The 24,011-nt window shown below is 42.3% G+C and overlaps 1 long non-coding RNA gene across 1 annotated transcript in view; it reads left to right on the top strand.

The window, feature by feature from the left end:
- The window catches only part of LOC141579536 (uncharacterized), a 36,018-nt gene extending 12,918 nt beyond the window's left edge, over positions 1 to 23,100 (top strand). Inside the window, exons 2-6 of the long non-coding RNA XR_012511088.1 lie at positions 809 to 994; positions 3,479 to 3,599; positions 10,369 to 10,492; positions 21,126 to 21,213; positions 22,423 to 23,100. This is a non-coding gene — a long non-coding RNA (uncharacterized LOC141579536). The remainder of the gene's footprint in view (positions 1 to 808; positions 995 to 3,478; positions 3,600 to 10,368; positions 10,493 to 21,125; positions 21,214 to 22,422) is intronic.
- Positions 23,101 to 24,011: the final 911 nt, after the last annotated feature.

Genomic DNA, 24,011 nt, shown 5'->3' with positions numbered 1-24,011 from the left:
AGATTTGACAAGAGGTGTGTATTATTGATTATTTGTTTTAGTTGAAATATTCTACCTGGGATAAAATATTCAGTGCCCATAAATGAACAAATATGTTTGTATTTCTATGCAACAAGGGAGCAGACTTCATATGTTTCTATATAATATATATGACTGTGTGTTTTAATCTGTCTTTCAGTGTTTTTATAGTTTTTCAGCAATGTTGTAACTTTAGAATTCTTCTAAGAAAATCACCCCAGATTCTAGTGCAGTTTGTACTGTGTATCCTGTCTTATGCATGGGATTCCACTGTCCCCACAGGGAGGAATTTCCTCTTCTATTGAGGTAGTATCAGAGTTAAAGGAACTGTGATTTCTAGGCCTTTGCTCTCCATGTGTTTGCAGTTGGCTGTCAATCGCGATTTTCCCTTTCTTGAGTTTTCATTGTTCAATTAGAATTTTTGAAAATAACTATTAATATGTTGCATCGATCTCCCTAGAAACTTGATGTGTTTGTGCTTTTCAGTTTTCAATTTATGAAAAATGTAAATACACACTTGTTTTTAAGTAGTCCTTTTTCACTAGATATTTGGTTACCTCTTTATAGTTAAAATATTTTTTTCCCAATGAATGAATCGGTGTGCATGATTTAAAAGATACCTTACTTTTTATTTTTCTTATTGTAACAGTTATATTCATTGTAGAGAATTTAGAATATACGGATAAACACATTAATAACTTAAAATGGCCTCTAATCTCACCTAGACATACAGTTGTAAGGTTTGAAATTGAGAATTACAGGTCCTCTCACATTGTTCTTCTTTTTCAAGTACGTTTTGGTTACTGAGACCCTCGAATTCCCATATGAATTGTAGCAGCAGCTAGTCAGTTTCTGCAGAGGAGCCCGCAGGGATTGTGATCGAGACCACGTTGAATATACGGATCGTTCTGGGGAGCACTGCCATTCCAAGAGCGCTGTCTTCTGATCCAGCAATGTGCTTGGTTTGTCTGTCCAGGTATTTAGGTTTTGTTCATATTTTTTTTAACAATGCTTTGAGTTTACAGAGTTATTTTACTTTTTTTTTTTTTTTGCCTTTATACTGAGGACAAGTGTGCCAGGTACCGGGATCAGAAGTGTATTTGAGCCCCGCCACTTGCTGCCACCATGGTCGCTGCGCTCTTGCTTCACCCGCTCTACAATCTTGCACAGAATAGGACCTCAGTAACTCTCTCTCTCGAATGATTATATGCTTGTTGGATGATGCTTGAGAGTCCGTGTGATGATTTTTTTTCCCCAGCCTTTCCCCACTTCTTTACTATGCCCTTTCTCTTCCTTTCCTCCAGCCTGGGTTTCAGTTTACCTGTGGCATTGATTTTTCTTGTCTGTAGACACTTCCTTTCACTGGTTCACGATAATTTTACATGTGGGCTGTGGAAACTTGCTAGATGTCAAGAAAGAGCCAATCCATTGCATGCTAGTAATTTTAGAGTGCATTATTGTTTTATCGATTGAAATTAAATCAGGGTGACCCCCTGAGCCCTCCCGTGAGCTGTTTTTGCCTTCCTACATGTGATAAAGCTCTGGTTGCTGAATGTGCCCTTTCCCCAGACTTGGTTTTGGAGTTAAGTCACCATCAGTGGAGCCCTCTCTTTAAAAGATGAAGAAAACATTTGCTCCTTCTCCCTGGTTGGGGACTTGGATGAGATGAGGTACCAGATAAATAATGGAGCCCCACCTCATTCTAACACCCGCTCGTTCCTTTCCTTTCTCCACGGAAAAAGAGTACAATTCAACACTATAAAGATTGATTGTGACCAAATGAGATAGACAGGACAACCGATCATTTATTAAATATACTTTCATGCCAGAAACAAGTGTATTATACACACAAAAAGCACACAAAGCACGGTAGTACCGTGATTACAAACGTGGGTCCGAGTTCGAGTCCTGCTCTGGAGTGACCAATCCTGTGAGATGGAGAACTGGTAGGTCGGCTTAGCCTCTCTCGGGCTTGTTTTCTGTCCTGCAGAGATGGGGCTCGCTAGGCGTCCCTCCCCCGTAGAGGTGCTGTAGGGTGCAAATAATGCGCGTGGGCAGCCCGAGCACAGCTGCTCGTTCCTCGTAAGTGCAGGAGAGCATAGCTTTTATGGTGAAGGCTTTATAACAGCCCCGTGTAGACTCTCAGTGCTCCGAAGGGATGCCCTGTGGTTTGGAGATGGGATTCTCATTTCTGTAAATACCCAAGGACTGTGTAATTGGGCCCTGCTGATTTGAATCTATTCTTTAGAAAGTACATATTGTAGATATATTTTTCAAGCATGCATGCTTTTTTCTTTTATTATTTATAGTTCAACCCTCTCCCTTGGTGGGACTTTTCATGGAATCCAGGAAAAAGCCCTAAGCCACCTGCCTCTTCACACGTCTCCGTGGCGGTTTTCTTCCCTGACTAGAAGAGGGTTCTGCATAGGAAATTTTCTTTGTTCCCCTTTTCTTGGAGTCTCTCTGTCTGTCTGCCCACCTCTCACCTGTCCAACTGTCCATTTCTCTACCCACTCATTCTTCTGACTTGTTCCAAAAAGCATTTCAGGCAGCTTACAGAAGAACAGATACCAAATAAACAGGTGAGAAAGTGGGGCCAAGTTCAGACAGTGAGGCTAGGAGGCGAGCCTGTGTGAGGGTGGCAGGCATGAGAGACACGCGTCTGCCCTGTGACTTATAAGATCGACAGCAAGAGTGTGCCTGAGGCTCCCAGCAGACACAGGGAAACTGAGTGTGTGGGAGATGCTCACTGGCTGTGAAATAAATAAGTGGCTGAGGAGAAGCCCAGCCTTTCCAGCTACTAAGGCTTAGTAGAATAATTTGAGTGTCTTCAACATCAGATTATTTCATCTTTTCTTTTGTCAGAGTTCTACATATAGTTGGTTACATTCTGTACCTTGAAATTTCTACAAAATTTCTTCCCACGTGAGTCCCATGACTCGGGAATGGGGTGGTTCTGCTCATTGACTGGGGATGGCCAGAAACCGAAAATGACAGCTTCAAAGGAGCCTGGGATTTGTCAGTTATGTTTTGTCAGTACTGTAGAGTTCAAAAAATGCTTTCACAGTATCTCTCCATCTGAGGCGGCAGCGTGCTCTCTTAGCAGCATCAGGAGCTCAGGGCCACGGGATGGTGGGGGCTGACTGCTTTGCCGTCAAGACAGCTGAGCTAGTCACTGCAGGTGTGGTTCTTTTACGTAAGGCCTTTCATGTTCTTTACTTGAATGTTTCAACAGGGAGTTAATTAACTGAGTCAATTAACATTTAATGAATATGATGCTTTGTTGTAAAGACAGTTATAGACAGAATATAAGCTCTGAAGCCTTTAAAAACGGTTTCATTACTGAAATTTCACTAGGGGAGATACACAGTTTATCTTATTTATGCCTCTCTTTTAAAGTAACAAAGAAACAAGACAGAAAAGGCAGAGGATGGTTTCTGTTCTTCCTTTCTGCTTGCAGGTGCCCTCACCTCCAGTAGCATCCATCCAGACACCGGAACTGACACTGGCCGTGCTCAGAACTGCCTCAGCCCTGAAGACACAACTGACAAATAGAAGGGGACCACGCCCTGTTACAGCAGGTGCTCTCACTTTCTGGATCCTTATGTAACTGAGCGGTGTCAATCAGGATTGCCCGTTTTACATTGTGTGGCGCTGCTGCGGTGTCTCCTAGTTATTTGTTTCTGTAAGTATTCATGTATTATTCCCCAATGCGTGGTACTACACGTCTAAAAATGCTTTTTTCAGATGAAAAATAATGTGCATTTAATATAATATGTCTGAAAAAAGGGGCAAAAATTCTATCCTGGTCCCGCTACTCAGAGATAATAATTAACAATTTAACATTTATTTTCTGTTCTTTTCGTCAGTGTGTAGCATCTCTGTCATAAAAACCAGTGAGCACTCCGTCCCTGTTTACTGTTCGGAGACCTCCATTTTCCATTCGGCTTATTACATGTTTTTCTACAATATTCTATCTCCCCTGGCATGATTTTTAAAGACCAGTGTAGCATTCTGTCTTATGGAGGCATGGTCCATTTTACTTCGGACTTAAATAAACTTTTAAATTCCAAGTATACTTAACTGAAATACTGAAAAGAGAACTGTGGTGGTACAGGAAGGCCCCTAACTCCCTTCCCATTAATTCCTGAGAGTAAAAGCTTTTGAAAATTTGGTATATATATTTCATGACCTTTATGCCTATGAGATACATATATATACACATATGAGAAATCAATGTATAGGTGTGTGTATATATGCTTTATTTAAAAATGAGACCATACTATATGTTTTTCTGCAGCTCGCTTTATTCACTCAGGGGTATATCATGGACATCCTCCCACTCCAGACTCACCCGGCCCTTTCAGATAGATTGGAGGGGTCTCCTGATGTGTGGGTGTCGTCTCTTGTCCACGGACACATTTGGTGGGAGAGTGCTGTGGACAAGGCCCTGGACCACGGCGAAACGCCGGCTCCCTCAGCGCCCGCAGCTCGCCTTGATTTACCGCATCATTGTCTTGATGGTGGACAGTTAAGTTTTCTCCATTTTCCACTGTCAGAAAGAATGTTTGAGTTGCATCCTTCTTGTACAGAACTTCCTGTGATCTTGTATGTGTATTCCTTTAGTTAAGGCTTCTGGAAATTTAGTCCCTGGATGTGACATTTACATTCATCACAGACTCCTTTCAAGTGACTAGAAATTCCTTCTCCATTGGGGAAAGAAAAAATGCACAATTACTTATGTAACCAATTCTCTATCGCTGGATATGATTTCACTTCAGTTTTTCTTCCCACCTTTGTAAACAGTGCTGTGTAAATGCCCTGATGGGTACATCTTTTTGGACTGATTTTTTTTTTCCTAAAGGAAACGATTCCTAGAAGTGGAGTTGAGTCAGTGTGTATGTACGTTTTTCAGAGCTTACAAATCCATTGATATGTCATCCTCTGAAAAAGTCGCTCATGATTTGTTCTCCCACAGATGGACACTAGCTAGAATATCTTAAAAATATTTGCCAATATGATAAGCAAAAGTGCTTTTTCATTGTTTTTGTTTGCATTTGATGACCAGTGAAGTTTTGAGCATTTTTCACTCATTAGCCATTTGACTTTTTTAAAATGAATGATTCTTTTTTATCCTTTCCCACATTTAAGTGAGGGAGCTTCTTGTTGCTTTGTGACAGCTTTTTGTATGTTATGAAAATTAACTTCGTGAATTCATCAACATGTATCACAGAGCTTTTTCTTGTCATTTCTTTCCTTTCATTTTGTTCAGGAAGTTTTTTGATTTTTGTTGTGACTCAAACTATTCTTAGGATAGTAAATGTCTTCCTTATGGGTATTATCTTTGACATTATTCTTAGAAATACTCTCTTATAATGGAATAAATCTCTTCTGTAGTTTTTTTTTAATCTCTAAGATGGAGATTATAATAGTACATGTTATAGTGAGGAGAAGTTGAGTTAATAAGAGCAAAGAGTTGTATTTGCTGTTACTAGTACTTTTTAATATTTACATCGCTATCTGCAATTTATCTTGTGGTCATTATGACAGGAGTAGAATTTATTCTTTCCAGGTGATTCTCTGTCCCAGGACAATTATCGAATTCATAATTTTCTCTTTGATTTGAAATCCCACCTGTACAAAATACTTACATACACTAGAGTCTTTTTTGAGCTCATGGTTCCCTTCTGTCAATCTCCTTTCCTTACTCCAGCACCATATCTTACATGTTGTAAAAATTTATTTAATAACTGGCAGTCTGATTTTTTTTGATTCTTTTCTTCCATCCCAAATTTTCTTGTCAAGTATTATGACTTTATTATTCCTGAAGAATTCCAAAATATTTTGTTCAAGTTATAAAAAATCAGATTGGAATTTTCATGGGATTTTTTAGTAAGTTTTGAATTATTCTTAGGAGAACTTACATCTTTACAAAACTGCTTTTCTCCATGCAATATGTTTATGTCTCTACATTCATACCTCTTACTTTAACCCTCAGTACAGTCCTGAAGTTTCTCCATTTAGAATATGGGCATTATTTTTGAATTTATTCCAGATTATTGTTTATGTTTTTGTTAATTTTGTAAGTGAGAATTTTTTGCTATTATATTTTTAAATGTTTAAAACTGACATTTAGAAAGGAAGATTCGGTTTGTCAATACTCACTTTGTAACTTGTCATTTAAAATTGTAAGTATTAAGTACTTGTTCCAGAATCCTTTCTTTTCTGTTTTTTAAAATTTGTTTCCAAGATTCTCAAAATGTTCATAGCTAAGTAGTATAGGTGGGGACACAGATGGAGAGAGGAAGTGTGGCTCACGAACAAACTGTGAGCACTTTCATGGCTGCCTATAGGCTGGAGAAGCCACAGAAGAGCCCAGGTTAGACCAAGGGTGGCTTTGTATGCACTTGAAAGCCAGCTTTCCTGCCTGTATGGTGAAGCCTGGTGGGCGTGGCAGGTAGATGATCAAGGTCTGATCAAGGTCATTGGCTGCACAGAGCACTGTGTCTGTGAGAACTGGAGACCATTACCATGGGAAATGCTTGGCGCCAGGAACACTGCAGGGGAGCTGGGGAGCCTGTGTGTTAAGGATTTTCCAGCCCTGGGAGTGGGAAGATGAGACTCTGCATTCAGATCTGAGTTTGAATTCATCCTCTCTTGTTTACTGGTCCTCTGACTTTTGTCAAGTTATCTACCCGCTTTGAACTCCTGTTTTCTTGTCTCTCAAAACAGGAGAATTACAGCCTGCTGCTAGAGTGTTTGATCAGGGTAAATGATTTGTGTCTATAAGATGCCACGTACAGTCACAATCTCAGTGAGAAATGGGCTGTCGCCTCTTCTTCTGCAACTCAGTGCTCGATAAGACATCGGGGGAAAGCCAGTCCCTAATTTGTATGTGATGCAATGAGGAACAAAATTAACGTCTTGCCTTTCCCTAGCAGTATTCTTATTTCTTTGCTTCATTTACCTCTTTCCTCCTTTACTCTCCCCTTTCACCTCCTCCACCAAAAGAGGCTGAGTCTGTCTCAGGACACTACATTCAAATTACTTTAAATGTTGGCTCATCCCCATGAAATTACAGTGAAATTAAAAATAATCTGTACACGTCCCAGACATGATTATATTTGATTTACACACTCACACACACACACACACACACACACACACAATCAGGCTACCTCCCATTTGCTGAGGGAGAAGGACCACTTTTTCTGAGTTTTCATTCACTGAGCGTGAGAGCAAAGTCTCTTAAGCAGAAATTCGCCTGGCTTCTTGCATGGTTTTTTAAATTGGATTTCTGCTTTGTGTCCACAGAAATAGACTCCTATTAGAAGAGGGGAAGTGGAGACATAGATATTCTGCTGAGATATTGGTGTCATCATATTTGAGTTGGAAAGGACTTACGACAGCATAGAGTCGTACCTTTTTATGGGTGAGAATCCATGATAGTGTAACTTGGACAAGAACCCGGGTCTTCTGTCTTCATGTCCACGCGGATGAAGAGGTAACTGGGTGGGGGATGGCAGGGATCCTTGCTTGAGTTCCGGGGTCTTGCTAGTTTCCATTGTTCAGCTGCCTTTAATTTATGTCCATGTGGCCTCTCATGGGAAGGTCACTCTATCCTGATAGATTGAGTTTCTAATCAGCAAAAAGGTCTGGACCCACTCATGTTTCCCAGAGATTTTCTGCTGACCTGCTGACACTTTATATACATGAGATCTAAGAAACTGCTGGATATAAAATCCTTATTGTTATCATTTGCCCTCGAGTTCCACAGGAATGGGGTACTGTCTCAGGCTGTCTAAGGCCAGCTCTGAACAAAGATAGGGTGATAGGCTGTGCAGCTGGACACTCCCCAGTCGAATGGGATTTCCACCTTAGTTTTTAGAATCAGGCAGATGAGTTCAAATCTTACCTTTACCAGTTATTAGCTTTGTGACCTTGAGGAAGAAACTTTACTTTTTTGGGGACAAATTTTCTTTATCTGTAAATAAGTTCAGTATTTATTTTAGGGTTTTTGTTTTAGAATTGAATGAGCTAATTCCCTCATTTATTCCTAAAATACTGATCACATGGTTCTATGCTGGTGACTTAGTGGTTGATTACTAAGGGACTCAGTAGTGAGAATGTGGGTGAGGCTCCCTGGATAAAAGAGCTTATATTCCATGATATGCTTGTAAAAGACTGGATTGCAGTGGATTTTTAGTAAATGTCCATTCCTTTCCTAATCCCCATTGATTGTGTATATATCTTTATACTAATATATGAACAATTTTTTATTGCAATTTAAGTCTTTTTGTAGTATTTAAATTATGTAGCTATAACAAAAATACGTGAAATAAAATGATTTGACTTTTATTTTCTTTTCAATAAGCAAAACAAAATAAAATAGGAAAGAAAAGAAAAAGTTTTGAAGGAGTAGAAATAATTATATTTCCGTGGAATCGACTCTCTATGTTAGGTTTTTCCGTTGTGTTCTTAAACAGCATATAAAATTGACAGGTTTTGACTTCAGTGTTGATAGCTGGGTGAGTATAGTTTCTTTTTGTGGTTGTCTTTGATGAATTATTTGCACTAGATCATAAATAATGTGCATGTTACATATTGGAAACGAGGAAAGAGTGGAGACATACTACCTCCAATGCAGTCATTTTGTTACCGAGTCCAAACACATTCTGCTCACCAAATGACAGGCCAATAAACTGGGAGATGAGGTGTTGGAGCAAGGAATAGTGACTTTATTTGCAAAGCTGGCAGACCCAAAAGATGGCAGACTGATGTCCTGGAGAACCATCTTCCCCAAGTCAGAATTGAGTCTCCTTTTATACTAAAAAGGGGCGGGGCTGCAGTTGGTTGTTGGAAACTTCTTGTTGTATGAATTGCTTGTCCTTTGAATCCGCTGTTCTTGCAGCTGTCCATGTGGATCAAATCATGTTGCCCCTGTAAAACCTCCAAAAATAAAACAAAGTTATTCTCTATTTTGCAACTTGCCATCTCTACATAAGTGCAGATTAGTTAGCATCCTTCAAGATCACGGCCAGGAGTAGAGGCTGTCCTGGATATTTCAGTCTAAAGGCAACTTTCTTTTACAAATGGTGCAGAGATAACAAGTCTGAGCCTAGAAAACAGGGCACAGGGTTAAAGCCAAAAGAACAGACCTAACATGGGGTCAAAATTGTTCTTTTCTATTACAATTCCCTTTTCCGCTTCATAGATAATTTTAGTAAGAAACATGAGCAATTTTGTATTTTTGCTCCTTAATAACCGATAAGTGGGCCAACTATATTTTTGTGAGCAGGGATGCTGTGCGGGCATAGGGGTCACAGCAAACTCTTGTTGGGGTGGCCGACGCTGGAACATGTCTGATGCCCCGTGAGTGTTGGTGAGGGTCCCCCTAGCCAGCGGCTCTCTTCAGGAGCCAGCATATGGGCATTGATATCTGGAGACCTCATTTTCGGCTGCAGGAAATTTTTTAGATACTGCGATTGATAAATCACTCCAGCTGGGGATAATTAGGGAAAAAAGGGAAAGGAAAAGGGTTTGGAGTAGAGTAGAAGAGAAGGACATCAGATCACGGAGCCTGAGTGCTTGGCAGCGTGGCTTCGGTGGAGAGGGGAGCAGACGTGGGGAGGGGCCTGGCCCCGGAACCAGCTCCTGCACCTGTCCCCGTGCCCAAGCCACATAGCTTTTAATTGGGCCACCTCTCTGGGCTGGATGTCACCCTGGGCAGAACCTTGAGAATCGAAGGTAAGGGGTGGGCAGCACTCACCTAGGGGGTCACTGTGGATTTCGGTCAAGTCCACAGTGCCTTTCCTGGTCATGTGTCTTCACTTGTCCTTTATCTCAGGATCTGAGGAGGAGGAGAAAGGAACTCAGGTAGAGATCCAGGAAGATATCCGACTGTGTTAAGAGAGGACAGACACAGTGACACGAGGAGCGAGGACACTTGCAGCAAATTAAAATGACTTCACAACTATTGCTTCAGAGTTGCAGGTGTGAGAAAGCCTAAGCCTGTCTCAGAGTGCAGGGGACAAGTGGAAAGGAATGGCAAAATTTCCGCTGAAAATTGAAATTTTGTTAAATAGCCTGCTACTGTTGCTTGTATCACTTGAATGAATGCAGGCATATTTCTGTGGGCATTTATAGGTTCACTCAACCCCACCAGCCCCTCTTGCCCCCATCGGGGATGGGATTTCTCAAGCACAGTGCCCCTCCTGCTTGGGTGGGCCACGCTGCGTGTCCTCGCCTGGGGCCGGGCTGCTGCAGGGCACTGAGTCCCCGAGGCGCGGCCTGGGAGACACGTCAGGAATATCTCTGCTCTCGACTGAGGGCCTCCTTTTCCCCCTGCAGTGTAAGAATGCCAGTGACTGAGTTAGAAGCATGCTCCCAAGCTGTCCGTGTCCTTGCCATTAAGAAGCGGACCCTGGAAGCTTCCAAATTTCTCCAGAATGCGTTCTACATTCACCTTCGGCAGGTGACGGTATGTCTTTACACAAGTGGAGGAATTACTGCCGTTTTCCTGGAACTTACTCACCACTAGTCCATCTGATTTTTCTGTGCTAGGATTCAGTATGGCCTGCTAAAATATCTGGAGTCAGATCTTGAAACACTGATGAAGAGGATCATTTATTTTATTTCTATATATGATAGCCTTTTACTTTCAAAATTCAGAATTTTTGGTTCTTTCAGGAATTTTTGGGGGGTTGGCGAAACAACTTTGCTCTTACCATCTTTGAGAACTGTTGCTTTGTGCCTCTCACCTGTCTTCTGTCACTTGTGAGGCGATTCCATTTGTGACCCTCTCCGTGTTGTTCATGTTATAAAACATATAGTCTGTTAAATTACAGTCCCTTTTACTCCGAAGACATTCCACAAATACTACTAAAACCTGGGTGTGGTTTTAAGAAGACAGAATCATTAGAACATGTACTTGCAGGTTGCTAGTGCAAAGTCCCCAAATCAATAGTCTAGCTCAACATCTAAAATCTTTCTAATCTACCTTGGATTTGTATGGATAAGTGATGCAGTTTGGTAAGAACTCAAGACCAGGGTTAGAATACAGGCTGGTGTAGCTCAGCAGGTCCTCCTGATCCAGCTCCGTGCCAGAGGGTGGGGTTGAGGGGGAGAGGGCTGGGCCTTGGGGAAAGGGGAGGGCCAAGAAGGAGGGGTGTCCTGCCGTTCCTGAGCTCAAAGTTTCATGGCAAACACCTTCACCAGGTGAAAAACTTGGAGTTTCTTCTAAGAACAGTAGGTTTGAAAAGAGTCATAAAAGCACGGGAGTGACAATATCCCTTTTGTGTCTAGTATTGGAGAGCGGCTGTGGGGCCACATGTGAGACTCGTGAGTCCAGGTGTGCAGTGTTGGTGGCTTCCACCTGAGCGGTGGGACAGTCACTGGGAAAAAATGAACAGACTTTAGGCATGTTTAGATGGTAAAAAGGAAAGGATGAATGATGTCTGTGAAGGTAGGATGGAGTTAGGCCCAGGTTTCTGGGTGGATTAATGAGGTAAGTGATGGTCCTGCTGTGCTCTGAGGAGGGAAAGCTGCAGAGGGAGCTCTGGGGGAAAACTGATGAGTTCAGCTGTGGGTAAAGTGAAAGGCTGTTCGATGTGTGGTCTGGGAGCTCAGGTGAGAGCCAGTAGCGAGTAGCGGGAGGGGAGAGAGACTGTCAAATCATTTTGTGAGCATACAAATAATTATGATTAATGATACCCTTACGTCTCTACATTCTGGATTTAAAACCCATTAACATTTTGCTATATTGACTGCAGAGGTTCCTAATTTTTTTTAACAGAAATAAAAAAAATAGAAACAAAATAGTGGAGTTAATGAACATCATAGAGTTGATGTGTGTCCTTGTATGTATTTTGATACCTCATCTGTTTATAACCATAATCTATAAAAAGTTAACTAGTTTAGCATAAGTGTTAAACAGAGGGACGTGACACACAGTGTTGGGGCTTGAAGCTGATCTTCTCAGGCAAATTATGTCGCCTCTCTGTGCCTTAGTTCCATCTTCTGTGACTGCCCCCGGGCTCCTCATCACAGCTGATTTCCTAGACTAGATGTTGGGAGGGAGGCTGCTGAAGGGAATAAGAAGTGGCAACTGCTAGGGACACTGAAGGGAGACACAAAAAGTGATTAAAGCCGATAAACTCAGTACAAACAAATACTCTCAAAAGAGAAAGAATTCCGCAGTGTTTTGAGCCACTTAGCGTATGGGAAACAAAACCACGTGGACCCAAAGCTCTTGAGCATGTGAATATTGTGGTTGGGAGGGTGTCATCAGTAAAGGGTTGAGAAAAGGCCTTTTGGTTTCCCTTGACGTTTCCAGTAAGGATGGGGAGCAGAAGAGAAAACCCCCTGCTTCAAAGTGGAAGCTGCTGTTTTGTGCAAAACTGACCAAAGGTTGGAGACCAGTCATCAGCGGTGCTGGCAAATGAAGAGACTTCGGGATTGGGTGGGGCACTTGCTGCGACTTCCAGGTGACCTGCTGGCTGGGGGCTGTGTGGCGGGCAGTAGGTTTGCTGGGTGACCCGGGCATAAACCCTGGCTCTGAGGCTGCTGGTCTGACTAGCAAACCTGGGCACACGCAGTCCTAATGGGGCAGCTCGGGATGTGGCCTGGGACACCTTGGGATGTGGCCTGGGACACCTTCTGTGCTGAGGGCGAAAAGAGGGCTTCCCTGAGGGGGTGTCCCTGAGGAGAGTGGAAACGTCCTCCTGCAGGGGAGGAAGAGCCTCTGAGCAGGGTGCTGGATGCACAGGCAAGACCACCCTGAGCACGGAGGATTTGGGGAGCTGGAAGTCACACAGTGTCCCGAGCAGCGTTGTTTCTGAGAAATTAGAGGGAGAAGAGGCTGAAAATGCAGGCTAGTTTCAGACACTGTGGTGGGTTATGAGTGACAGTAAAGGAGTGGTCCGGCAGGCACGAGAGAACCCTGTGGGAGTCCCAGCGGGGGCGTCACACTGGAGGGTGTAGCTGGGTTACAGACTTTGCCACTTATTAGCTGTGTGACTCTGAACAAGATCACCCCACCTCTCTCTCTATATCTTCATCTGTAAAATGACACAGTGACAAGCTCGTGTCATCAGAAGGCTTAGTTTAGCTCTGATCCTCTGTGTCCAGTCTTGTCAGTGCTTCCCTGCAAGGTTCTGCATTGGCTGCTCTTACCCTCAGATGGGAGGGCGTAGAAGGATATTGTAGCACCTGACGGCAGGAAGGGGTTGCTTTAAAAACAGACATGTAGCTGCCTGCAGCTGCAGGCCTGCAGGCAGTTTGATTGATGGTCCTGGAGAGGACTTTGGAGGCCTTAGCATCGTTTTAAGACTTGTTTTCCCTTGGGGGCAGCATTTGCCTTTGCAGATTAATGTTGAAGATTTGGGCTTCTTGCAAAGCTGTCTTCAGAGATGGTTATATACGTAACATATCGTATAAAATAAAACGCTTTTATTTAATGTGTGGGACTTTGCAGCTGTTGGGAATAGCTCTGTTGGCCTGGTCTCCACGGAGGACACTAGGCGTCAGCAGAGCTTGCGGGAGGGCAGGCAGCTCGCCATGCTGCTGTGGGGTGTTCTCCCCAGCACGGCACTCTGCTGAGTTGACTCTTCTCTGAGTTTGGTTGCCAGATGAGCAGACATCAAATTAATGAGTTCTGGTGGGATTGTATAATGACAGGAAAAAAGAGGGTCCCGTAGATTTTCTGGACTAGAACATGCTTTTGGTTCCTGATCCAGTGTGTTCCATTACAGAATTGATGAGTTGTGTCTATTCTGGGACTTGTCGACTGAAAGAAATGTGTAGCCTGAAAGTTTAGAGTTATGATTTATTTGGCGGGAGGACTCAAGCCGGGATGACAGCCTCTGAGATCACTCTGAGGGACTGCTCCCAAGAGGTTGGGGAGGAGCCAGGATATATAGGAACTTTACAACAAAGACCAGGTAGTTGGAACAATAAAACATTGTTTGTTATCTAAAGAAAGCCAGGTATGTCAAGTTAAAGAGTTTAGTGATTTTCTATGTATCATTTGGGCTCACTGGATTCATTCTTTAGACAAGCACCTAGCTATCTAGGGCAAGTATTCTGTCTTTTCTTATTCTCATTCTGTTCAGAGGGCACTGTTGTGAGTGGCTGTAGAGGCTGGTCTTCAGGCCTGTCCTCGCTGGGGGATGGCGGCAGCCGCTGATGACTTGGTTTCAGCATTATTTGTTTACTGACATGGTTGCAGTATTTTCATTCACATTGTAGTATTTTCATTCACAGACTGATTGTGGATAATCTGGAAACTTGGAAAGGAACCGAGATAGAATTACTGCAGGTACCTTCTACTTTAATATTCCGTGTGCAAACATAAACACGGATGAAGCATACATTTGAATTTAGTGGTGTAGGGAATGGTTTCTGCACATTACAGGAGAAGGCAAGGCAGAATTCCTCTACTTTGTTGGCAGGGATTTGGGTCCACCTGTCTTTTTTGTAGCGGTTTCTGAGAGCAGTTTATGGTAACTAACAAACATTGACAAACGGTGGCACACATTGCATTTAAGAGCTGGCCTGTGCAAACTTGTGTATTGGGCAGGTGGATTGGAGAGAGAAGTAGCCCAGGCCTGGGCTCAGATACAGGTTTAAATCGCCATTTCCTCACCAAAGGGCCTTGGACTAGAGTGTAACCTCCCTTAATCTGTTGGTGAATCTGTGAAATGTGCATTATAATATTCGTTTCTTCCTGGGTTTGTTGTAAGTTGTAAACAGTATTATAACACTCATGAAACACTTAACAAACAGGCACTTAGCAGTGTTCACTGTGTCTGTCCGCCCCGCTTAGCGTGTGTCACAGCCGTAAAGGTAGCATGTGCCTGTTGAGGATGCACTGGTAGCCCCTTGAATAGGTTGTGAATTTGGTGATTTCCTTTAATCCTTGAAACTCTATATGCCATGGGCAGTTATTTTCATGGACAGATGAGGAATCTCAGGGTAAAGAAGACTGTGTAATTTGCCCAAAGTCAGACCATAATTTTGGGTGCTGGGGCCTCGGTTCAGCATGGGCCCCTGGGCCTTCTGCCCTCTCCGTTCAGCCCCAGAGCCAGACGTGGGGTCGCCTGTCTCCCAGCCCAGAATATCCAGTAGGCAGCAACACAAACCTGGACCTGTGCTGCTTAAGCAAAACTCCGGAGGGGAGGCAGGTACTAAGGGGATAAATGTAAAAACAGACAACTGCAAATTGTGATCAGCTCTGAGAAGGAAAGGAACACGCCTCGCCAAGCAGAGCTGGGAGCTTTCCCTTCGGGGCTGCTCTGGGGGCGTTCATCTCAGCTAAACAAACTCCGGTCCTGGACCAACGCAGGAAGGCAGGGCGCGTGTGACCAGGTTGACTTGGCCTCGTTGATCATACTCATTCCCCATTCAGCGGCAGCTCTTACGGGCACTTACCTAGTAAACAGATTTTGGCCATAAGCATAACGCACTTTGCTTTGTAGTTTTATTGGCCTCACATTTGAGATGAGGTAATTGAAGCTGGGGAGTTTGTTGCATGCCCGTGATTACTTTGGAAATACCCCCACTGGTCTTTCAACCTAGACCGGTGTGGCTGTTATATCCCAGCCCTGTGAATGATATCGTGTAGCTTCTACCAAGTGGTGCAAATGACTGACATTGATTTTTCTTAATTCGTAGGAAATGGTATGTGACAATAAGAGAAAAAGGTAGTCAGAAATTGTTTGGAAAACTAGAACAAAATCCAAATCTTCCCCAGCTGGGGAAGCGTACCCAGTGTCACTCACCCCACTCACTGCCTGGCATCTCCTCCCTGCCGACTCCGTGTTCAGAAGCCACTCTGAGCCTTTGAAGAACATTTTGCCTCATGACACTGTTGACTAGGACCTGCGGCCTCTCTGTCCCTGGTTAACTCTCTCTTCAAAGCCATTTAAATTTTATGCAGGCTCCTCAGCTCAGATGTAAGTATAGCCTCTTTATACTTCTTGATGCAGCTCCTTAGTGAAGATCTTTCGAAGGAAATCTAGCCAAAACCTGGGAGGTATGCACACAGTGACTGCAACCTCAGCACTTTGTGAAGTTCAGAATCAGAGGGGTGGGAGACTCAGGAAAGGCTTTTTAAGGTAGAAAGGGGAAAGTGAAAGGACGCAAGCTGTGTGAGACTGAAGCATCTCGGTTCCAGCTAGCAAGGCAGCTGCGTTCAGGATGGTATGTGAGGAGTACAGAGTTCTCACAAAGAAAGAAGGGGTGGGATGGGAGGGAGGACAGATAGATTCTTTACTAGGGAAGGAAAAAGTGCGCTGAAAACTTCCTGGTTGAATAAGAGGACTGTGACATGATGTGCTTGTATTTTGGAGAGAAGGGTTTTGTGGGGACAGGCCTAGGAGAACGCTGTCTGGCTAGGGGGTCAGCACAACATGGAAACACAGAGAACAGGGCCGACCTCAGGGCCCCTGCTGGGGGAGGGGCTGCCCGCCATTTTGAGCCCTGGGGGCTGCTTCTGTCCCTTAGCTGGGGCCTCAGAACTCCCTTCATATCCCAGTCCTGTTGATACAAGAAAACAGATGTGGGGCATGGGAAGGGCTGTGTCCCAGGCTTTGGTTGAGACCCTGGAATGTGCCCCACCAGACGTGGGTCCTTGGCTTCATGCAGGAAAGATTTCAAAAGCAAGCCACTGTTGAGTAATGGTAGATTTATTCACAGAGACACATTGAAAGGCAAGAGAAAGGCCACGAGTTGTGGGGTTCGGGTGCTCAGATTAAAAGTAGGTACACACTCCACAGACAGAGTGTGGGCCTTCTCGAAAGAGGGAGAGAGAGTGGTGACCGCGAGGTGGCGCTGTGTTGCTCGTTTTCTTGGGCTTGGTTGTTTCATATGCTAATAAGTAGACTGAGCAGCCTAAGGGCAAGGGGCTGGGATTCCCAGGGAGTTGGCCATTTCCCACCCTGTGACCTTTTGTGGCTAGCCTTGGGATTGCCATGGTGCCTTGGGGCATGTTATTCACCATGTTACTATTACAATGGGTGTATAATGAAGCTCAAGCTCTGCTAGAAGTTATATCTCTTCATCTTGAGCCTCAAGGCCTATTGGGGATTGAATCCTTCACCATTTTGATGTTAATTGTTGTGGCCTTCCTTGAATGGCTGTGCTCTGCCCCCTTCCATCCTGTCTCACTGTGATGACACAGAGAGAGCCAAGGCCGGCCCGACCCGTGCTCCTGCATTTAACAGGGGGAGGGGTGGTGTGGGCTGAGGATGACTCTAAGTGGTGAGAAGGATGTTTCAGATTTTCCCACGTGGGACATGGGGACGTGCCAGCAGCCACTGCAGATTGATCTCACGGGCATTATCGCTTGTGTCACTCATCTTTTCTATTTTACTTTTTTGTTTTCAAGTATTTAATCTAAATTTAATATCAGGTTTTTTTAGGAAACAAATTTCTCTTTTTCTTTTCTTTGGGGCTCTTTAGGGGGTAGGTAATTAGGGGTATTTATCTGTTCGTGGAGGCCCTGGCACTTGAACCCAGGACCCCGTGCACGCTAAGCCCACGCTCTACCACTGAGCTCTACCACCCATCACATCATCTTTTACTTTTTGCTTTAGCTGCCAAGAATCTTACAGCTGAATTTCTAGTCGGCCTTTAACACTTACCCTAACTTCATGGCATTCATTTTTATGACTTTACCTTCCCCTGGTTTCATTTAAGTATTCAATCTCCATTTTGTCTTCACTCTCACTTTTGTCTTTTTGTTGGAATGGTTGTTAAGCTGTGTTTAAAAAAATTGTTTAATTTCTCTTTTAGCAGGAGGCTGAAAGTAAATAAATATGTAAACAAACTTATCACACTTAAATATTTTATACTTTCTAAGCTGTTTAGTAGTTACTTAAAAACCGAATTGAATACTAAAGTGATAAAATTTGTAATTTATTTTTTAATTTTTTATAAAGGTATAGCTGATTTACAATATGATATAAGTTTCAGGTGTACAATAGTTGCACAATTTTTATTTTTATGTTCCATTTATAGTTATTGTAAAACATTGGCTATATTCCCTGTGTTGTAAGATCCATCCCTGTAGCGTGTTTATGTTAGATGGAGCAGTTTGTATAAGAAAGCTGGGTAACGCAGAGTCTGGGGAGTGGCTCTGTCTAACCCATGTTCATGGTCACCCTTCCTGTCAGAGCCCAGGCCCTCACTCCTCTCTGCAGGGGAGTGAGTGGAGGCAGCCCTCATCAGCGCTGGCACCACCCTCTGAGTGGCAGTGACAACAGTGACACTCTGTGGACATGCAAATTGTTGTTCCAGGATCTTTACATGCATTTCTGCATTTATTAATTAAAGCCCTCCTGTGAGGAATCATTTTATGTTTTTAATGAATAATACATTTTATTTTGATTTTGATAGACTTCAAACCTCCAGAAAATGTACTGGAATAGTACAACAAACGCTTAGAGCATTTCACCTAAAAGGGCACTATTTGCCCTTTTGTGTGTGGCTTATTTTAGTATAAACTTTCAAGGTCCATCCATGTTGTAGCCTCAATCAGTAATTTATTCTTTTGATTTGATAATGTCTTTTTTCTTTTTCTCGTTTTTGTCTATTTAAAAATATTTTCATTGAATTCTAGTCAGTTTATAATGTTGCATCAGTTTCTTGTGTACAGCACAACACTTCATTTATATAGAAACATACCTGTATTCATTTTCATATTCTTTTTCAGCATAAGTTACTATAAGATACTAAATATATTCTCCTGTGCTATACAGTATAAACTTGCTGTTTACTCTATACATACTATCTGCAAATCTTGAACTCCCAATTTATTCCTTCCCACACCCTCTCCCCTCTGGTAACCATAGTTTGGTTTCGATGTCTCTGTGTCTGTTTCTGTTCTGTAGATAAGTTTATCTTTTTGTTTGGTTGTTTTTTCATTTTTTTTTTTTTTTTTAGATTCCACATGTGAGCGATCTCATATGGTATTTTTCTCTCTCTTTCTGGGGTACTTCACTTAGAATGACATTCTCCATGTCCATTCATGTTGCTACAAATGGCATTATTTTATTATTTTTTTTTATGGTGAATAGTAGTCTATTGTACAAATATACTACAACCTCTTTATCCAGTCATCTGTCAGTGGACATTTAGGTTGTTTCCATGTCTTGCTATTGTAAATAGTGCTGCTGTGAACATTGGGGTGTAGGTGTCTTTTTGAATTAGGGTTCCTTCTGGATATGTGCCTAGGAGTGGGATTGCTGGGTCATATGGGAGGTCAATTTTTTGTCTTTTGAGGAACCTCTATACTGTTTTCCACAATGGCTCCACCAAACTGCATTCCCACCACAGTGTAGGAGGGTTCCCTATTCTCCACAGACTCTCCAGCATTTATTGTTTGTGAACTTCTGAATGATGGCTATTCGGACTGGTGAGATGTGATATTTGATTGCAGTTTTGATTTGCATTTCTCTGATAACGATATTGAGCATTTTTTCATGTGCCTATCGGCCATTTGTATGTCTTCATTGGAGAAAAGTGTCTTTAGGTCTTCTGCCCATTTTTGGATTGAGTTGTTTGTTTTTCTTTCTTATGAAGTGTAAAAGCTGTTTATATATTCTGGGAATTAAGCCCTCGTCAGTCTCATTTATTGCAAATATTTTCTCTCATTCCATAGGTTGTCTTTTTGTTTTACTTACTGTTTCCTTTGCTGTGAAAAAGCTTGTAAGTTTAATTACATCCCACTTGTATATTTTTGCTTGTATTTCTATTGCTTGAGTAGACTGCTCTAGGAGAACATTGCTGAGATGTATGCCAGATGTTTTCCCTATGTTTTCTTCTACGAGGTTTATAGTGTCTTGTCTACATGTTTAAGTCTTTAAGCCATTTTGAATTTATTTTTGTGTATGCTGTGAGGGAGTAGTCTAACTTCATTGATTTACATGCAGCTGTCCAGTTTTCCCTACACCATTTTCTGAAGAGGCTGTCTTTATTCCATTGTATGTTCTTACCTCCTTTGTCAAAGATTCAATGACCAAAAGTTTGTGGGACTATTCTTGGTAATTTTGTTTATCCGTTCATTGATGGATGGATATTGTTTGTAACCTTTGGCTACTTTGAATGATACTGCCATGAATATTGATGTGCAAGTTTTTGTGAGAATATGTTTTCATTCTGTTGGCTGTACAGTTGGCCAGCCATATCTGTAGTTTCCACTTAATGGATCCAGATGGCTGATTGTAAAGGGACTCGAACATCCTTGGATTATGGAATCCAGGATGGGGGGTTCCTGAAACCAACCCCTCGAGGATACTAAGGGATGACTCTACATGTAGGAGTGAAATTGCTGAGCCATATAACTCTAACCTTTTGAGGAAACAACAGACTTCTCCAAAGAAGCTGCACCATTGTCCCTTTCCACTGGCCGCATATGAGGTATCTCTGCCACCTGAACAACACTTGTTATTGTGCATGTTTTGATTATAACCATCCTGGTGGTTGTAAAATAAGATCTCATTTTCATTTTGATTTGGCTAGTGATGCTGAGCTTCTTTTCATATGCTTATTGGCCATTTGTGTATTTTTTTAAATCCTTGGAAAATTTAAAAATTGGGTCGATTTTCTTTGTATTGTTCAGGTGTAAGCATTTGTTATATATCCTGAATACTAGTCTCTTATTAGATACATGCTTTGTAAAATTTTTCTCCTATTCTGCAGATTGTGCTTTCACTTTAGTTCTTTTAAACATTAAAACAATTTCTTTACAGGTGAGGTAATTAGATGTATTGATTTATTTTATTTTTCTTGCTAAGCACGCCCTCTATCAGTTGAGATACCCCCTTCCCCTGTCATTTCCCTTTCTTGATGATGTCCTCTGTAACAAAAAGGTTTTAAATTTGATGAAGTCCAGTTTATCTGCTTTTTTCTTCTATCACTTGTGCTCTTCGTATTGTATCTAGGAAACCAAAGCCTATCCTAGGACCTCAAAGATTTATACTGTGTCTTCTTTTAGAAAGTTTATAGGTTTAGTTTTTACATTTCTGTCTCTGATCCATTTTGAATTAATTTTTATTTGTTATATAAATATGGGGGTCCAGATTCCAGATTCATTCTTTTGCCTGCAGATACCCAGCTTTCCCTGCACCATTTGTTGAATAGACAATTCTTTCCATGGAGTGTTGTTGGCACCCTTGTGGAAAACTGACTGTAAATGTAAGATTTTTCCCCCTGGGATTTTATTGTGTCTCATAGATTTATTTATCCAAACTTATGCCAGTACCATACTGACTTAGTACTATAGCTTTTTAGTACCCTTTAAAGTGAGTCCTCCCACTTTGCTCTGCTTCTTCAAGATTGCTTTGGCTGTCCTGGGCCCCTTGCACTTCCATATGAATTTTGGGATAAGTTTTTCAATTTTTGCAAAGAAGTCAGCTGGAATTTTGATAGGGATTCCACTGAATTTATAAATCACTTTGGGAAGTCTTAACATTTTTAACAATATTGTCTACCATTCCATTAACATGAGATGTCTTCCATATATGTAGATCTTTTAAAATGTTTTGGTGATACTTCAAAATATTCAATGTACAAATCTTGTAAATTTTTGTTAAATGTATCTCTCATTTAATTTTTAATGCTGTTGTAAATGGAAAGTCTGAGGTTCTTGAGGTAGGACTATATATCAATTTGTTTATTTCTAGGATTTCTACGCAGCAAATAACCTAGGTTTATATTTGCAACATAAATCTATCCACAACTCTTCCCACCCCCGTGTCATAAGAAACCAAGACCCAGGTTAAGCTACCTGAACACCTATGTGGAAGTGAGAAATGAGACCCTTGGGTGGGGCTTTGTGAAGATGATACTGAGAGCTTATTTAAGATGGCTTCATCTTAATTTCTTTTAAACAACACTTTCGGTGTAGTCAGATATATTAAGAACATGCCCTTTTGATGTGCAGAGGAGCTAAGACTATTATCAAATAATTTCTAGAGAGAGTGTTGTACTTGAAATCTAATTTGCATCAGTCTTTGAAGATTTATGTTTCAGGAGCTTTGACTAAAGAACACCTGTCTTTATTCATTAGTGACAATTAAATGCTCAAGCAACATGTAATAGTCTGAGAAACTGCCCCCGCCCCGTAGTGCTGGGTGGCTGCAGCTGTAACCGGAGTCAGCGCTTACCTTTCCCAGTATGCTTGTGCTGATCTGCTCAAAGCGGTTCGTCCAACAGTGTGTCTGTAGTCTGTTGGACATAGCCATAAAACATTGAGTTAAGGTTGCTGGAAAGCATTATATTCTTATTAATAATAAGTAAGCACATATTGAGTGCTTACTGTATGTTGGGAATTGTCCCTCAGCCTCACATGAATATTATTTCTCTTAAAACCTCACATATTTTCTTGTTATTCTCACTTTACAGATAAGGAGACTGAGAATTAAGTCTTCTCTCTTTGGGTGGAGCTCATTATCAATGACGGGAAGTTGTAAGGAAAAAGATACTGATTCATCCTGAGAAAACATTTTTCTGAGAGTCAGCAGTGAAGAAGGTGGACACTGAAGAAGGTGATCATTGTTCGATTGAGACGAGCCCCGGGTTGTACGGAGTCAGCATCCCTGTCCTGGACACAGCCAGTGTAGAGCTGTGTGGTGGGTGAGGCGGCGATGCCGCGCAGGGAACGCAGATGCCGGGCCATTGGGCTGTGCTCAGGCCCGGTGGGGCTTTCTCCTAAGGGCAGTGGACAGTCATTGACAGATATTAAGTAGGGGAGTGGGGTGCTCTCGTAGATCACTTTTGTCTTGTAGAATGCTTAGAAACATTTAGAAGGCTCAGCTGGAGGTGATGTGATGAGTCAGATTAGGGTGGCTGCCAGGTGTAGGAGTGTAGAATTTTCAAGTGGTTTTCAGTCCCAGTTTTGTGGCTCAGTAGCCGTGTCACTTTGGATGATGCACTCAAGGAAGAGAAACAATTTATCTAATCAATAAATGCAGTGATGTACCGACCTCCCAGGACTGCTGTGGAGATCCAGTGAGATAACGTGTGCACAGTGTGCAGCATGGTACCCAGCACAGAGTCAGTGCTGAGTGAGTGCCAGTGAGTATCTGGTAGGATAGGTGTGGGTGGTTGGACTCGGTGACTGAGGAAATCTGGGCCCTGAAGGAGGGGTCCAGTCACATCTGTGAGTGATGGGCCTGAGCTCGGAGAGGCAGAGAGACCTTGCCCCCTGGGGGCAGGATGGCTATGGGAGGAGCATCATGAGTCAGCTCTTTGCAGGTGGAGTTGGAGTTGCCTTTGCGACATCTAAGTGCAGCGTCACGAGCTCAAAGAGGAGGTCTGGGCCCAGGCTGTGAATTTTCCTATAAACTTAATCCCTGAGGACGCTGAGGTAGTGATCACTGAACGTGAAGACATACTTTACAGGACAAGTGAATAGTAGTATCATCTCTGTCATCAAAGCTCACGTCTCTTTATTCATCACCCACTTTGCTAATTGGGTACTTACAGAGCTCACTTCACCGTCCTCCCATGGGCTCAGGCTCCACAGTAAAGAGCTGGTGAGCCTCCCTCCTTTCCAGAAGACGACACATTTTGCTGGTAGCCTTCTGTACCTCGCCAGACTTAGAATTTTAGTTTGTTGATTTAATTCTATTTTCTATTAGCTATCTCCTGACAATGGAGACCTTTTACCTCATGGTCATAATTCAAATAGCTGTTACTGAGAATTGCTGATCTGATCCATCGAGTAAGTATTATATTAACCTTGTAGAGTACTTATCATTTTTCTGTCTTTGCCCTTTAATTTTGTATGCCCTTTCTCTATCCTATTTGGGGCCTTAATTTTTTTTAATTAAAAGATGTCTGTTTGCAGTTAAGAAAACAAAAGAAAAAATACACATGATAGCTAAACATAGAAAATATCTAGTGTGTTTTCTGTCTCGGCAATGGAGGGTTCTAGAAACTCTTGAAAACCTTCATTACATAAGTTCCTTAAAATGCTGATTAAGAAATAA

The sequence above is a fragment of the Camelus bactrianus genome, chromosome 13 (assembly GCF_048773025.1).
Source record: "Camelus bactrianus isolate YW-2024 breed Bactrian camel chromosome 13, ASM4877302v1, whole genome shotgun sequence".
Classification (NCBI taxonomy): Eukaryota; Metazoa; Chordata; class Mammalia; order Artiodactyla; family Camelidae; genus Camelus; species Camelus bactrianus.
This window is presented reverse-complemented; position numbering and strand designations above follow the sequence as displayed.